We start from the raw sequence: 15,644 nt of genomic DNA on the forward strand, positions 1-15,644 counted from the left end.
CTGGCTGGAGTTAAGTGTGTTACAAAGAGAAACTGCCTCAGGGCTCCCATCCCACTGGGCACAGCAAAACACAGCAACAGAGCTATGAGATTCTGAGATACATATTCAGCAGATGGCGAGGGTTGCAAAATAAACAAGAAATTAGAGATGGCTTCCTGAAAGACTCCCCTGGTGTGTGCACACCTACCCACTGACGATTAAAAGTATTACCATTTTAGGGTCTATTTACATGGACAGTGAAAGGGGTGGGGTGGGAAAACAAGACATTATATATATATATATATATATATATATATATATATATATATATATATATATATATATATATATATATATATATATATATATAAGGCAACACAGCCAGTCACTAAGTATCAAGTGTCTTGGGCTGATGGAGCTCTGAATCATTGAAATTTTCCACGTTCTTTTGATCTGTCACAGGCTCAGAACTTTGATGATGTTCTTTACAAATGTATCCAGATCTGTCGGAATTCCCCCGGCGTATCAAGACAAGGACCTAGCTGAAGATAGGCAGCTATGTTTAAGTAACTTACAGTGGCACAGGGACAGCAGATATAGAAGGGCAGTTTCCTGCCTGTTATACAGTGCAAAGGAGTAGAGGGCTGCTGAAAAATGAGTACAGGGTGAAGAGTAAAAAGCCCCAGAGACATAAGAACCGCCTTTTTGGCTCTCTCTTACAGGACGTTAATTTGTGTCCAGGCAGAATGACTTTGTGCCTTTATGCCATGTTCTGAGATTGCTCAGGACACCACCACATATCATGATGCTACAAGACCAGAGAAAAACCATTTGGGAGTCCTATTAATCCTGCACATTGGACAGACATGGAACTCAAGTGCTGGAATTTTTTCCCTCAGCAGTATCCGTAGCAGACTGGCTCTGGCACCCCCTGGAGGGGCACACGTACGCTGCGGTATATGAAGCACTGCCGGCTCCCCCCACCCTCAGTTCCTTCTTGCTGGAAACTCTGACAGTGGGGAAAGAGGGCGGGTTGTGGAACGTACATGAGCAACTCATCTCGAAGAACACCAGTTACAGAAAAGGTAACTGTCTTTTCGTCAAGTGCTTGCTCATGTCCATTCCAAGTGCCAACAGAGGTGGGTAGGAGTTCATGGACATTTAGATTGCAACACAGCTCTGCCAAACCCAATGTCATCTCTAGCTTGCTTAGTGATGGCATAGTGCGCCGTGAATGTGTGAACTGAAGACCACATCGTGGCTCTGCACATGTCCGGGAGGGGAATGTGCGCCAGGAAGGCCTCCGAGGACACCTGAGCTCTGGTCGAGTGGGCCCTCACGATTGGCGGTAGTGGGACCGGGGCCAGCTCGTAGCAGTGTTGAATGCATGAGATGATAGTTGAAAATCCTCTGCGATGACACCAGAAGGCCCTTCATCCTCTCTGTCATGATGAAGAGGTGGATCAACCTGTGGAAGGGCTTGGTATGCTCCAGGTAAAACACCAGGGCACGTCCGACGTCCAGAGCATGCAGCCTCCTTTCCTCCCCAGTGACTTGGGACAGGAAGATGTCCTGGTTAACAGGGAAGGAAGACACCATCTTTGGCAGAAAGGCCGGATGGGGTCGCAGTTGAACTTTGTCCTTGAACACCACCATATACAGCAGCTCCGATTATCAGGGCTTTAAGCTCTGACACTCATCTCGTGGATCTTATTGCCACGAGGAATGTGACCTTCCATGACAGGTGGGAGTCGGAGCAGGAGCCCATAGTCTCAAAGGGCAGGCCCGTGAGCCTAGAAAGAACCAAGTTAAGGTCCCACTGTGGGATAGGAGCCTGAGACGGCGGGAAGAGTCTCAAGGCCTCTCAGGAATTGGACTGACATGTTGTGGGAAAAACACTCTGACCTTGGATTGGCAGGTGAAAAGCGGAGATAGCTGCAAGGTGCACTCTGATGGAAGAAAGGGCCAGCCCCTGGTTCTTAACATGGAGCAGGTAATCTAAAATAGATTGTAAAGAGGAGCATGTTGGAGAGATGCTATGCTCAGACGCCCAGTGGGAGAACCTTGTCCATTTGGTCAGGTAGGTTACTCTAGTGGAAGGCTTTCTGCTTTCCAAGAGGATTTGCTGTATCTTGTTAGAGCAGGCCTGCTCCTCCAAATTCCACCAAGCAGAATCCACGTCATGAGGTGGAGGGAGACAAGGGTTGGGGTATAGGAGATCCCTGTGATCCTGCAAGAGCAAATCCAGTCGGTCGGAAAGGGGCCAGGGAGCGGCCAACTAGGTCCATCAGCGTGCCGAACCAATGTTGGCGTAGCCATGCCGGGGCAACCATGATGACTTTGCCTTGTCTCTCTTGACCTTAGACAGAGCTCTGCTGCTGAGCAGGATCGGCAGGAACGTGTACATCAGAGCCCCCGACCATGACAGGAGAAAGGCATCGGAGAGGAAGTCTTCGCCTAGGCCTTGTAGGGAACAGAAACGATGATATTTCCTGTTCTGTCTGGTAGCAAACAGGTCCACTTGGGGCGTTCCTGACTTCTGGAAGAGGGTCTGGGTACCTCCGGATGGAGTTAGCACTCATGGCAAGAGAAAAAAAAAAAAAAAAAAAAAAATGATCGCCTCAGCCGATCAGCCAGCATGTTCCCAACATCGGGGAGGGGACAGGCCTCCAGTTGGATTGCATGGTCGATGTGGAAATCCCACAGCTGGAGTACCTCTTGGCAGAGGGCCAATGCACATTTTCCCCCTTGCCTGTTGATGTAAAACATTGAGGCCATATTGTCTGTCAGCACTCACCACCTTGCCTGCCAGGTGCGATAGAAAGACTCTGCAGGCCAAGCGTACTGCTCTGAGCTCCTTGATGTTTATGTGTAAAATCATCTCCTCCAGGGACCACATGCCCTGGGTCTGGAGGCCACTGAGATGTGCTCCCCAACCGAGGTGTCTGATATAAACTTGATCGAGTGATGAGGGCTGTTGAATGGAACTCCTTCTAGGACCGCCCTGGGGTTGATCCATCATCATAGCGAGGTAAGTATCGTTGGTGGGATGGTAATCTTTTCCAGGTGATCTCTGGACTGGAAATAGATATTCACCAACCACTGCTGTAAGGGCCATATCCTGAGCCTGGCATGGCATGGCAGACGACATACATATGTCCCAGCAGATGCAGACAAATTCTGGCTGTGATCGGGGGAAATGCGGAGACTCCCGCGATGAGGTCCAGCATCATCTGGAATCTCTCCTGCATGAGAAACACTCTGGAGCAGGTGGAGTCAAGCTCCGCTCCGATAAACTCTATCCTCTGCACCGGAACGAACGTCGACTTTTTGCCATTTACCAGCAGGCCCAGGAATCTGCACATGGCCTGCAGCATCACAACATCCTTCTAAACTTGGAGTGGCCTTTGAAGAGCCAGTTATCTAGGTTTGGGTAGATCTGGATACCTTGACATCTGAGGTAAGCAGTTAATACTGACATGCACTTTGTGAACACCCTTGGTGCTGTTGTGAGGCCAAATGGGAGGACCGCGAACTGAGAGTGGTTGGATCCCACCATAAAGTGTCTGTGACCTTGAAAGATCGTTATGTGGAACTAGGAGTCCTTCAAATCAAGGGCGGCATACCAGTCTCCCAGATCCAAGGAGGGGATGATGGAGGCCAGGCAGAACTTCAGCTTCCTTAGCTATTTGTTGAGGTCTCGCAGGTCCAGGATGGGATGTAGACCACCCTTGGCCTTTGGGATTAAAAAGTACCAGGAACAGAACCCCTTGTTCCTGTACTTGCAAGGAACATTTTCTACCGCCCCAGCTACAGCAACCCTTCTACCTCCTGCACGAGAAGACTCTCATGAGAGGGGTCCCTGAAGAGGGATGGAGAAGGGAGAGGGGAGGTTAGAAAGAAACTGGAGGGTATAACCCTGCACCACAGTATTGGGGACCCAGCAGTCCAAAGTTATAGTGGTTCACGCGGGGAGGAAAAAAGAAAGGCAGTTGGAAAACAGCGAGAAAGATGGATCCAGAGCTTGAGCCCGATTGGGCAGAGAGTGGCGGTGGGTGGCTCGGACGGCACTTGTAGCCCCTACTCTTCTTATGGGGCAGTTCCTGCCCGGTTTGGCTCCCTTGACCCTGAGATGGCTGCAGTTTGAATCGCTTACAGGCTGGACTGGGAACGTACACCCCTAGAGTTTTCAGGGTAGTGGGGGAGTCTTTCAGTCCATGCAGCTTACTGTCAGTCTGTTCTGCAAACAGGGCCTGGTTGTGGAAGGGGAGGTCCTGCATTGACTGCTGAGCCTCAGCTGACAGACCCAAGAGGAGCAGCCAGGATGCCCTCTGCATGGAAATGCCCGAGGCCATGGTGCGAGCCGCAGAGTCTGCTGCATCCAAGGCTGCTTGGAGGGCTGCTCTGGCTGCACCCATGCCCTCTTCGAGGATTGCCCGGAACTCCATCCTGGACCCTTTGGGCAGAGACACCTTGAATTTGGCCATGGCCTGCCACATGTTGTTGTCACAGCAGCAAGGAGGGCTTGGTGATTGGCCACTCTCAACTGAAGGCTGGAAGACTAATAAATTTTTCGCACAAACAGAACCAGTCTCTTCGAGTCTTTATACTTGGGCGTAGCCCCAAGTAAACCAGAGAGAGGCAGGGTCAACCGTCTCAACTACGAGGAAGTTTGGGGCTGGTTCTGTATAGAGATACTCATGCCCTTTAGCTAGCACAAAATATTTGCGCTCAGCCCTTTTTGAAATGGATGGCAGGGAGGAGAAGGTTTGCCATAGGGTATTAATACTTTTCAAAAACCCCTTGTGTAGGGGTAAAGCCACCCTGGCAGGTGCCATACAACAAAGAACATCAAACAACAAGGCTGATGGCTCCTCAAGGGGAGCAGCAGGCTGCTCTAGGAGGAGGACAGACTGCTAGTCCCCCAGTTTCCAGGGAGAGGCCTGACGCACAACAGAGCCTATACCCTTGCCTGTGGATGGGCCAGACTCCCTGAAGAGAAGGCAGCTGGACTATATGCTCTGGTTGCTAACCAGCAGACACATAGCTGGACTGTGACTTAACCAAGGCCGCCCCCTGACGATCCAAAGGAAGAGAAGCCAGTGGCTCACCTGGGACTGTTTTGTTTTCCTAGTCCGTGTTCTTTTCTTTGTTCCCTTGGAGCCCTGGAAGGGGTAAGACTCCAAAGGAACTCAGCTGAAGTACATAACCCCGTCACACCCCAAAGGGATCAGAACCACAACACCGCCACACCAACTTTCACATTTTAACAAACAAGGTCACAGTATGTAAATGAATCAAAATCAACTGGATGCCAACTGGAGACACAGGCAACTCACTGAAATGAATACCTTCAAAACAGTTTGCAACCACCTGGAAATAAAACTAAATTTTATTTTTTTTTAAAAAAGGAAGACAGCATCTTCAAGAAGGGGTTCCCTCTCCATTTTCTGCTTTTGTTATGGAAATACTCGTACAAAATGCAAAAAGTTTGGGCTTGGAGCAAGAATAAGCAGGACAGTAAATAACTCTTGAGGGATGGTTGAGCAGCCTGGCTTTTTCCAGCAACGTGTCTGTCTCTAGACATATCAAATGCTTTCTGTAGTTGCAGAGTCTGGCTCAGATTTCTCTGGATGACTTAACAGTCTTGGCTGAGAATGTGCATCTGAGAGGACTACATGAAAACACTCTCAGGAGCAAAACCACTCACCTTCTCCTGGAGCCTTTACAATATACACTCTTCTTACTAGATATTATTTAAACACCAGAGGCTGGGACTTTAGCTAAGCAAGACAAGGGTCCTACTGCAAGGATCTTACAAGCTGTATTAGAAATTTTATTAAAGCTAGTGTTAAAAAAAATGATATAATCCATAGGTTGGAAAAAGAGTGTCTGTACGTCTGGGTATAGTGCTTAGATTATCCACAAAGTTTGTCATATTATACATAGAGTATATAATCAGCAATAACCCAAATTTAGGTAAATAGATTTAACAATACAGGTTAGATATTAGAATTTGAATACTTGGGTACATCACTCATGAAAAGGTTGTACAGAGATTTGGTTGTGGAAAGCAAAAATATATCAATGAGTGGAGACTGTCCCTCAGTAATTGAGAATTAGGTTGGTTGTCCATTTAGAAAAATACAATCTATGAGGAAAGCATGTTAGTTGTAGTATGTGCAGTCAGGAAAGTAACAACAAGCAGCACACACAAGATAAATAGGATGGGATGCAAGAGAACTGACTAGTGACCTTGAGACAACTTTATTTATCTCTCTCAGATATAAGATAGATAGATGAGGACTATTAAACTTTATGATCAGCCGCCCAGGAGCTGAAGTTAGAATGATGAACCAACACTTACTGCCAGCTCCTAGCCTCTCATTTATGAGTCTGTTGAATGGCAGAGTGAACCAACAAGTGAAATGAACAAGAATTTAAGTCTATTTCACTTGTACTTATTATAGCCATTTTCCAGTCAGTTTCTGTTTCAGGTCTTGCGCACTAGCATCATAACTGTAGTCAAGTTTGGAACACAGAAACTGCCATACTGGATCAGCATGGTCCACCTAGTGCAGCATTCTTTAAAACAAATAAAAACCATAAAAACAAACAAAAGGAACAACAAATGGCACTTGGCTGTTAATCAAGTATGCAGATAGAGTACGTGGAGTATGTGCACCCAGCTCTGGAAATAGAGTTATTCTCTCTCTAGTCTTCCTAGAAAGACACTTTTGAGTTACTTTATATGAAGGATGCTATAGCTTTAACTGCAGCAGCTCCTAGTAAGGTTAGAGACAACCTACTGCAGAAGATTAAGAACAGACAATTCAGCCCCTCTCCAGCATCTTCTTAAAACAAAACAAAAAACCCTCAAAAGCACCTAACAGCCATTAGTGAATATATTACTCATTTATTTTACTAAAAGCCTACCAACCCCCTTATTAATTACCTACAGTATTCCCCCCCCCCCAAAAATGTAGATGGAGGAAACTGAGGATTAGAATAGCTAACTAATCTGCTCAGTGTCATACATATTATCTGAAAAAACCAGAGACAGAGCAAAATCTCTTTATTCCCAGTTCTGTGCTGTCATCATAAGACAATCCTTCTGCGCCTATTTTGTTTTTTCTGTTTCTTAATTTCAATTATTATTTTGTACTAAGTTTTAGGAAAGCAGCCACATAAAATATTATACACAAGATATGTGAAGTTGAACTGTCTTATGTACATAAACGTCTCCCTGTCCTCCTGCACCAATCAGCATTTTTGGAGTTCTGTCTCTGTGCTCTTCTATGTTTCTTTAATTGTCTCTTCTATGCTGAGGAGACTAGTTTCTCTCACTGAACCAGCCTAAGAGGCAAACACGGCAATAAAGGATTTAAATGCACGTGAACATGATGTTTAAAAAGGAAGAGAATGATGCCAGGCATAGAGAGTGGGCAGACACTGAGCCAAAATTCCCTGGGCAGATCAGGCAGTGCACCTCTACCAGTTCTGGATCTCCAAACAACTGTCACCTCAGTCCAGAACTGCAGCATCTTCTACCATTCCTGTGCCAAACTGTGTCTGTTTCATGCGGTGAAGAAAGTTTCACTGGAAAACTGGGATGCGACCAGCAAACTCACACTTGTGACCTAACCAACAGTAGTTGAAAAGACCCTTTTCAAAATGAGTAATTTCCAGACACAGCTGGTTAAAGACTAAATAGATCACTGCCTGACAATTCTGTTCCTTCTATTGGTGCAAATCAGATATATCAGATTATAACTACACACCTGTCTGTCAAAGCTAATTGTCAAAGGGACTCTCAGCCCACAGGGTTCCTCCCTCTGCCTACTAGGCTAAGCAACAGCTGCTTTGGATGCCATCACTTCCCTACCAAGACTAGAGATAAACCTCTTTATTATACAGAGGTTCCCAGTTTGTAAATGGGAAAGACGTCAGAGAAACATAATAAATGATTTAAGGGCTGGAGTGGCTGATTTATGATAGATAAAAAGGACGCTATCAGCTCAAATCAGGCTCAAGCTTTAAAAGATAAGTCAGATCAAATGGAAATATTTTCATGATCTTTTTAAAAAATTCCCCTGTAGCACTTACGACCCACACTTTGCAGCACTTTGTTACTGACCAAGAACCTGAAATTTAAGTGACCTAAAAACAAAGAGGAATTGTTTAGTGTGTTTTCATGGTTAGAGAGATGAATGCCAAAAGTAAATAGACTGTCTACCTTAGCTATCTATTTTAGAATTTTTTGCTGCCACCCATCACCATAGTATCTGACAGCCTTCTAAGTAAAATCAATTCATCACAATAGCCAAGCCCCTAGTGATGGATTTCATGGAGTATCTGGCTCGCCTCTTGTTTCAGGGTAAAAACTCTGCTTTTTTGGGATGGGGGGGTGTTGTGTCTGTTACAGGTTTTGGGTGCTAGGGGAACGTTAGCGTGAGTGTCACATTTATGCTGGCATAACTAGCAAAAAGACAAACATTCAAATAGTTTTTAAAAACCTAATGTCCTATCTGTTTCGTAGGTAAGCAAACTTGTGATAAATAGTGGTGTACAGGGATGGAAAGCAGGTTATGCAGTTTTGCCACTTTCATTTGGTATTCAGTGAGTATGCAAACTAAGTGTAATTTATACAGCAAAAGGGATGAGAGTCAGGGGTGGATGAAGCAGGAAAAGCAACTAACAATAAAGTGCAAGATAAAGCAGTTTCCCACCGTCCCTGTCTTTTAGTATGTTTGTACAGAACCTAGGACATATGGGGCCCCAGGTTTAGTTGGGGCTTCTAGGCATTACCTTACTACTACTAACAACCCCATGAGGTTGGATTTTCATCTTTGTAGCACCTGTTTAAATACAAAGGGATTCCACTGACTTCAATGAAGGTACTGATCCTCATACTTCACCTTCCAAGAAGTATTTAAGAGTGTGACCAAGCAGAAGAAAAGTGTTAAAGACCAAAAGTAATGCCATGAAACTGAGCAATCAAAAGTTTAGGTTGAATATGAGGAAACATTTCCTAACAGTAAAGTCTATTTGGCTGTGGAATAATCTCCAGGGAAGTGGAGAATGCGCCATCACTGAAGATATTTAAATCTGGACTGGACAAAGAACAAGAGAACACACGATAGGATCAGCACTGCACTGGCTCCTGAAGTGGGGCCCGGATGGGGCTTAGTGATTCTTTCCATCTGATATCTAGGATTATTTTCAAAACAATTTTAAAAAATTGAACTTCGAACAGATGTTTACGTTCTATACTGCAATTCAGCAAACATGTCCTAGCTACTCCAAAGGAATATCCAGACAGCCAAGCAAGTCCTGCCCTCAATTTGCAAGGAACAGCACAAACTGACCTGGGTTAGCCCGATTTCAGAGCTGACCAAGCATCTACATTAATGTATTTAATGCAGGACCATATTTAATCAAACTATTTAGGATCTGCTCTCCTTGGTGCACATGCTAACTCCTGGATATCTTTGGGGAAGATAAAATCCTAACAGACTGGATGATGTTCATTACTGGCCTTCCCTTTAAGTGAAATGCACCTCTTCACTTAGCTCCCACAAGAGGAAACTTGCACTAGCAGATAAAATTCCTCTAAATCCGTGCAGGGAAATTATTTCTGGCCCAATAGTTCTGGAAACTGAGGATCTCCATTTAACCACAACATCTCTACAGTGCAGGCAGCAGCACCACCCTGCCAACGTGGCTCATTCCTGAACCGTAAGCCGCAGCTCTAGAGCTCACAAGGAAATTCAGTCTTCATGCCCTCTCTGCTGATACTGCCACTGCGGTGTTTTTTTGTGATGCAGGGACTAGAGTGCTGGCAATTGAATGGGGATACCACACAAAGAGGCAACTGGAAAATCATCAGTCAGGAATGACCTTCAATTCACTACTTGCTTGGGCTGGACTGGAAGTGATCTAAAGGTGAAAGACTTCCATAGCCAGTTTCCAGGCTGCCATTCTAAACGCTGGGACTACTATGTAGAAGGCTGACTGATACACCATGCAAGCAACCGGAAAAATCCCACTTTGACCATTTACTGCTATATTTCATTATGTAACTGTTTGCTCACACAAAAACAGTAATCCTGCTTATACAATGGCTCTTCCATCTCCAATTACTGCCGTGGATACTTTGTGACTCATCAGGCAGGCAAACAGGCAAAAGGGAAAGGTTTTCATGGAGAACTAAGAATGATCTCTAAAAAACATCCTTAAACACTCCCTTTTCTCTGTACAAAAGAAGAGGCTACTAGGTACAACCATCCCTCCCACAGACCAGATCAGAGAGCCTGGGCTCTAATGAAGCCAGGTAGCTTTTTGGAAGCTGGCATGCCATAGTGGTGAGCTCGGGATGTACTAGGCTCTACTTGTACATCTATGTATGCCTTGCAGGCACTTCTGTATGAATGTCAGCAAGAGGACATGATCAGAGAGCTAGCAGATGAGTCATTCATTATGACCGTGACCCGTCCATAAAGAAGCCTGTTGTGAAGCAGTTTTAATCCACTAGGCTAAGCAGAGAAAAGTCTCCCCTATTGACAGGAGGGTTAGGAGATGCTGTCTTCTGTATAGATGTGACTCTAGGACACGCAAGTGTACAACATCTGGGGATTGTGTGATCAGCTCTGAAGCAAGAGGGCAGAATGGCAGCAGGAGACATTGCTGCTTCTAAGACTTCCTAAGCTGTGGAATAGTCTCCTACTGGAGAAGGATCAGAGCGCGATAAATTTAACACTAGGCTGAAAAAAAAAACCACCCAGTGATTTTTTTTATTTTATTTATATACATATACATACACACACAAGCATTGACAAGAAGATGCATTGAATGGTTTAATAGGGCTGTCTCATCTATTGTATTTCACACCCGGACACCCTCACCCTACTTCTCTGCACATCTTATGAGATTTAGCGCCAAGAAAACATTTCTTTAATCTGTTTTAACACTAGATGATCTCTATCTTCTGCCCACCCACAAAACCAAAACAGTCAACTACCATTCAAACTCAGTGCTCTCAAGGTTGTCCACAAACCGGGACATTTCCCAGCTCATCATATTTCCCCCAACCTCCCTCGTCTGCATATCCCTCCCATGTCAGTCAGTGTCCCACAGGGTCTGGGCCCTCAGACATTAATGGGTGCCCCAAAAAATCAGATTCTAGGCTTGGGAAACATTTACATTGTAGAGTTGCATCAGAACAGGATATTCTGATGCAACCTCAATGTGTTGTAACATAACATGACAACGTTACTGTGCTGCACAAGCCCTGTAACTGGCAAATCCAGATACTTGGGTAGCCAGTTCCAGGAATTCCTGGAAGGTGGCCAGAAGCCAGAGAATGTGAATTTGTATTTATCATAACTATTCTGACATTATTTTACCGCTTTCCCAAGTTTCCCATGTTATTGAACCCTTTACGGTCTTCTCTGGGTGTCCAAGCCCCAGCGTTAGAATCTTCCCTCACTTACAATTCCAATTTCCTTCAAACCCACAATGAGCTGAAAGCCAGCAAAGCAGCATGTTCCTAACCACATCAGGTCCCACTATAATGAATCTCTCCCCAGTAACAAGCTCACTGTTCTTTACCATTACATGAGATAACATTGATTTTCCCAGGTAGGTAAAGAAAAATAAAAAGCAGGAATGAATCATTGCTTTCCCCAATTCCTTCGGACACTAATAGCACTTCCAAAAGACTCATGAGGGAAGAGACAACTCAGCATTACCAGATCACTTCATTTTGGGGGCCGGGGGGGTAGAGTTAGCTTTTTGATAGCTGATTTGGGTGCCAAATTCCTGATATTTTGCCTGATGGTTTTACCACTAAAAGTTGCTTCTTCCACCCAAAAACACCACACTATGGGTTCCTGAAAAAACTGCAAATTTCAAGCTTTTTCAGATCTCATGTCCTTCAGAGGAGAGGCAAAACCAATGTCTCAACCAACAAAATGGTTGTTAAAGATTCCATGGCACCTAAAAAACAAACAAAGGAATATACCAAAATCCAGTTCAGATAACTAAATTCTGCCCCCGCATCAACCCCATATGTAGTTCGAACTAGAAACCCTATTCTTCCCTCTTTCCTTCTATCTCAGAGGTGGCTGAATTTTAGCCATGGATCCACATATACATAAAAATTGTTAAGTGCTTTGAGATGAAAGAAAAACAAAGCTCTCTGTTCTTTGACTCCAGGGCCTTATGTCATCTTAGTAAAACTGGGGGTGGGAAGAAAAGGAGAGGGGGATGGACACACAAGAGGAAGAGTTAGGAAATAAAGGTTCCTGTTTTACATCAATTTAGCTTAAATTGATTTAAATGGTTTAAATTGGATTAAGAGCATCCGCACTGTGATCGAGTGCACTGTAATGATTTTTAAACAGATCAAGTTAAACTGTTGCAGATTTGAATACAGACAAAACCTAAGGGGGCACATTCCAAGGATCACGAGGCAGAGAATTTTCAATTTCCCAAAAAAGGACATGTGACAGGAAAGTCTCACTTCAAAGAACAAGTAAAGAGTCTCTCCCAGTAATAAAGAGGGCTATGGAGCAGACAGCTGATTATTTAATGAGTGTCCAGACTCCAAGCTGAGTGTTTGTACTTTGATTGTTGGCATCTTCATAGGTTGTAACTAGCCTTTGAAGTTAATACCACTTCGGGCTGGTCTATGCTTGAAAGTTGTACTAGTATAATCAGGTCTGTTGGGGGCGGGGGTGTGTGTGTGTGATTTATTTATTACTGATGCAGATACACTGCTACAAACCCTAGTGTGGATTTAACAGGTGCTTACACTAGTATAACTTACTCCAGTTCGGGAAGCAAACTAAAGTATACTGATATAAGCACCTTTATACTGGTATTACTACCTACACTCGGGTTTTTTCCCCCACACTAATTATGCCGGTATAGTTAAAATGGCAAAGCTGTCTAGTATCAACAGCATGTTGGAGAAGAGTGCTCACACTATTTTGTTTTGTAGGGCAGGTGAAATGATCACAGGACATTAGATTACACTGGGGACCTTTGTCCAGAGTGGGCTTTTCTGAAAATATTTCCCATCACTACTAACATAGACGCTGCTCCCCTGGTGCTATCAGTGGGTGAGAACAAAAGGGAATGGTGCCGACCAGCATCTTTAACCCCTCTGTAGTCTAGATCAATGGTCCCCAAACTTTTCACATTGCGGCCCCTCCCCCCCACCCCAGGATCCAGGGCTGGGAGCAGGGTTGTGGCTCCTGGGGGATTGGGCGCAGTCAGGGTAAGGGGGCCAAGGCTGGGGGTGGGTTTGGTCTGGGGCCCAGGCCCAAGGCTGGGGGAGGGAGCTGAGGCTGGACTGGGACCAGGAGTGGAGCTGCAGTCGGGGCCATGGCCTGGACCATGGCTGGGGGCGGGGCTGGACTGGGCTCCCTCCCCAGTGCCCCACACCCTGTGGGGACTGGCCCAGGCCCTGCTGTGCTCCCCCTACCCCTGAATATTCCTCTGTGCCCCCCTAGGAGGGCATGTCCCACAGTTTGGGGACCATTGGTCTAGACCCACAAAGTACATAATAGATGACACACTGATTAAAATGCTAGCAGTTACCTATAACTTTGTCTACACAAGTGCTCCAGCAGTCACTGCACAAGCGTTAGTAATAGTGGAAAATATGAGAAAAAAAGGCTAGTGTGGATACACCTTGGGAGATTTACAGATGAAACCAGCAGCTCATATTTTTAAGAAATCCTTATAAATGGCAGGATTTGATTTTTTCATTGGCCCTGGAAACATGGAAAGGTTGAAAGAGCTTTAATGGACTGAGCCTTGAAGGGAGATGGCTGAGATAGGATCTAGGTTTATGATACATTACATGTAAATCCAACTGGGAATTTGGTATTAAACATTCCACTTGGCATCTGCATATGCCCCATGACCAAACTGAATTCAGGTGATGTCTAAATGGAATGGGTGGGAGCTTGTTTCAATGGACTCCAGGCCAGAGAGTCAGACTCTTATTCAATAGCCTAATCATCTCTTGAATACATGGGTTGCCGATGAGAAGAGTGGGCCCAAGCCTGAAACTCCTGTAAGTCTGACACCTGCAGTAATTCACTTCACCAAGAATTGATTGCCCAGCTCTTAGCACATAATGAGTAGTAACAACATCTGCAGTTAAAAGTTTTGCAGCCCCTTCAGTGGGCATCCAGAGGAAGCTCCATGATACATTATGGTAGCAAGGAGACGACATTCTGTGGACCTCCTCTTAGAGCTTGGAGTGTGGGGGCAGAAAGGCCGACTTGCTGTTTTGGAGAAGCAGGTGGTGGTAGCTGCCTTAGAGGCTTCTAAGTCACAAAGGAGTAGAGCTCCTCCCTTTTAGGTTAATCAGCTCTGACAGCAGCTGCCTTCTCCCTACTATGTTGCTCCTGCACAGCCAGAGCAGAGCTCTACTCCTAGAGAGCTTTGAGCTGCCATGTAGAGCTCTTGAGCCTTACAAGAATGAAACACTGCTACTACAGGAGTGAAGGACCCAACATCATAGCACCCTCTCTTGGCAAGTTTCCCTCTACCCCCACAAGCCAGTCCATTAGCCCTCCATGACATTATGTCCCCCTCTCATCTAGTCAGCTGAACTGGGAGGTTGGATCCAGATCCAAACTTCACAGCTAATCGTCCCTTTTAGCAAGCCAAACCAAAAACCCACATCTGGCCACCAAACTCTGCAGCTCAGGCACATCTTTAAACTTCAGTAAGTTGTTTTTGTGTTTAAAAAAATCACACCCGGATCTCCTGTGGTCTGGGGACCCAAATAGCATACCACTGTATTAGTCAGCACACAAGAACTAGGCAGGGGCAGACTAGGACACAAGAGCCTTCATTGCAAGGACAAAAGAGGTGCCCCCCAGGGTGATCAGGGCAGTGTTAGCTCAAGCTGAGGTTATCTACCACTTCTAAGGTCTGAGGAGGGTCTTCTCCTCTGTTAGAAAAGGGGACTGCTAATGCCATTGCCAAGGGGATCTGTGGATTTCAGTTTGTTGAGAGTCTGTACTTCACCTGCAACTGATTGGAGAGGTCAAGGGCCTCCAAGTCCTGAGGCCTCAAGAAATATCACTGTAGGCCAGTCCAAGCCTGCTGTTTACTTTTCTGCACTTCAGTCAGCATGGACAGACAACATTAACAGTGAAAGTTACAGCAAGTGTCCACCACCACATTGCTTTTGTAGGCCAAACCCACTGTATACACCAGGGGCTCCTTCCCACCACCCCACAAGCCATGCTTCCATCTCCATCTATTGCAGGGACTCTCTGCAACCCCCTTCCCCACCATGCCAGGACCCCCCTCCCCCCACTGCCTTTCCCCATCACCATTCTTATTTATTTTCTTTCTGTCTGGAAGATAAGAAATTCTGGGTGTCAGTACTATAATTTTCAGTGGGAGGATGAGCACAGCTCAGACAGAGAATGACATCAAGTTGAGCATAAGGCCTCACAAACTTGGCCAATTAGATTTTAAAATTTTGTCAGTCTCAGGGGTTAGTAGCAAACTTAGAAGGATAAGATTTTTATCAGTAGATGTCAATAAATATCAATTTCACCATCCACACACAAAGGGATGAAAATCTTCATCAGTAATAACTGAAATTTATAGAGACAAAAAGAAAAATGATG

General features: G+C 45.3%; 1 protein-coding gene across 3 annotated transcripts in view; it reads right to left on the minus strand.

Annotated features, from left to right (window-relative positions):
* Positions 1–15,644, minus strand: part of ARG2 (arginase 2) — a 36,624-nt gene that overhangs the window by 14,732 nt on the left and 6,248 nt on the right. The gene's annotated exons all lie outside the window — the stretch shown is intronic.

Source organism: Lepidochelys kempii, chromosome 6 (genome assembly GCF_965140265.1).
Source record: "Lepidochelys kempii isolate rLepKem1 chromosome 6, rLepKem1.hap2, whole genome shotgun sequence".
NCBI lineage: Eukaryota > Metazoa > Chordata > Testudines > Cheloniidae > Lepidochelys > Lepidochelys kempii.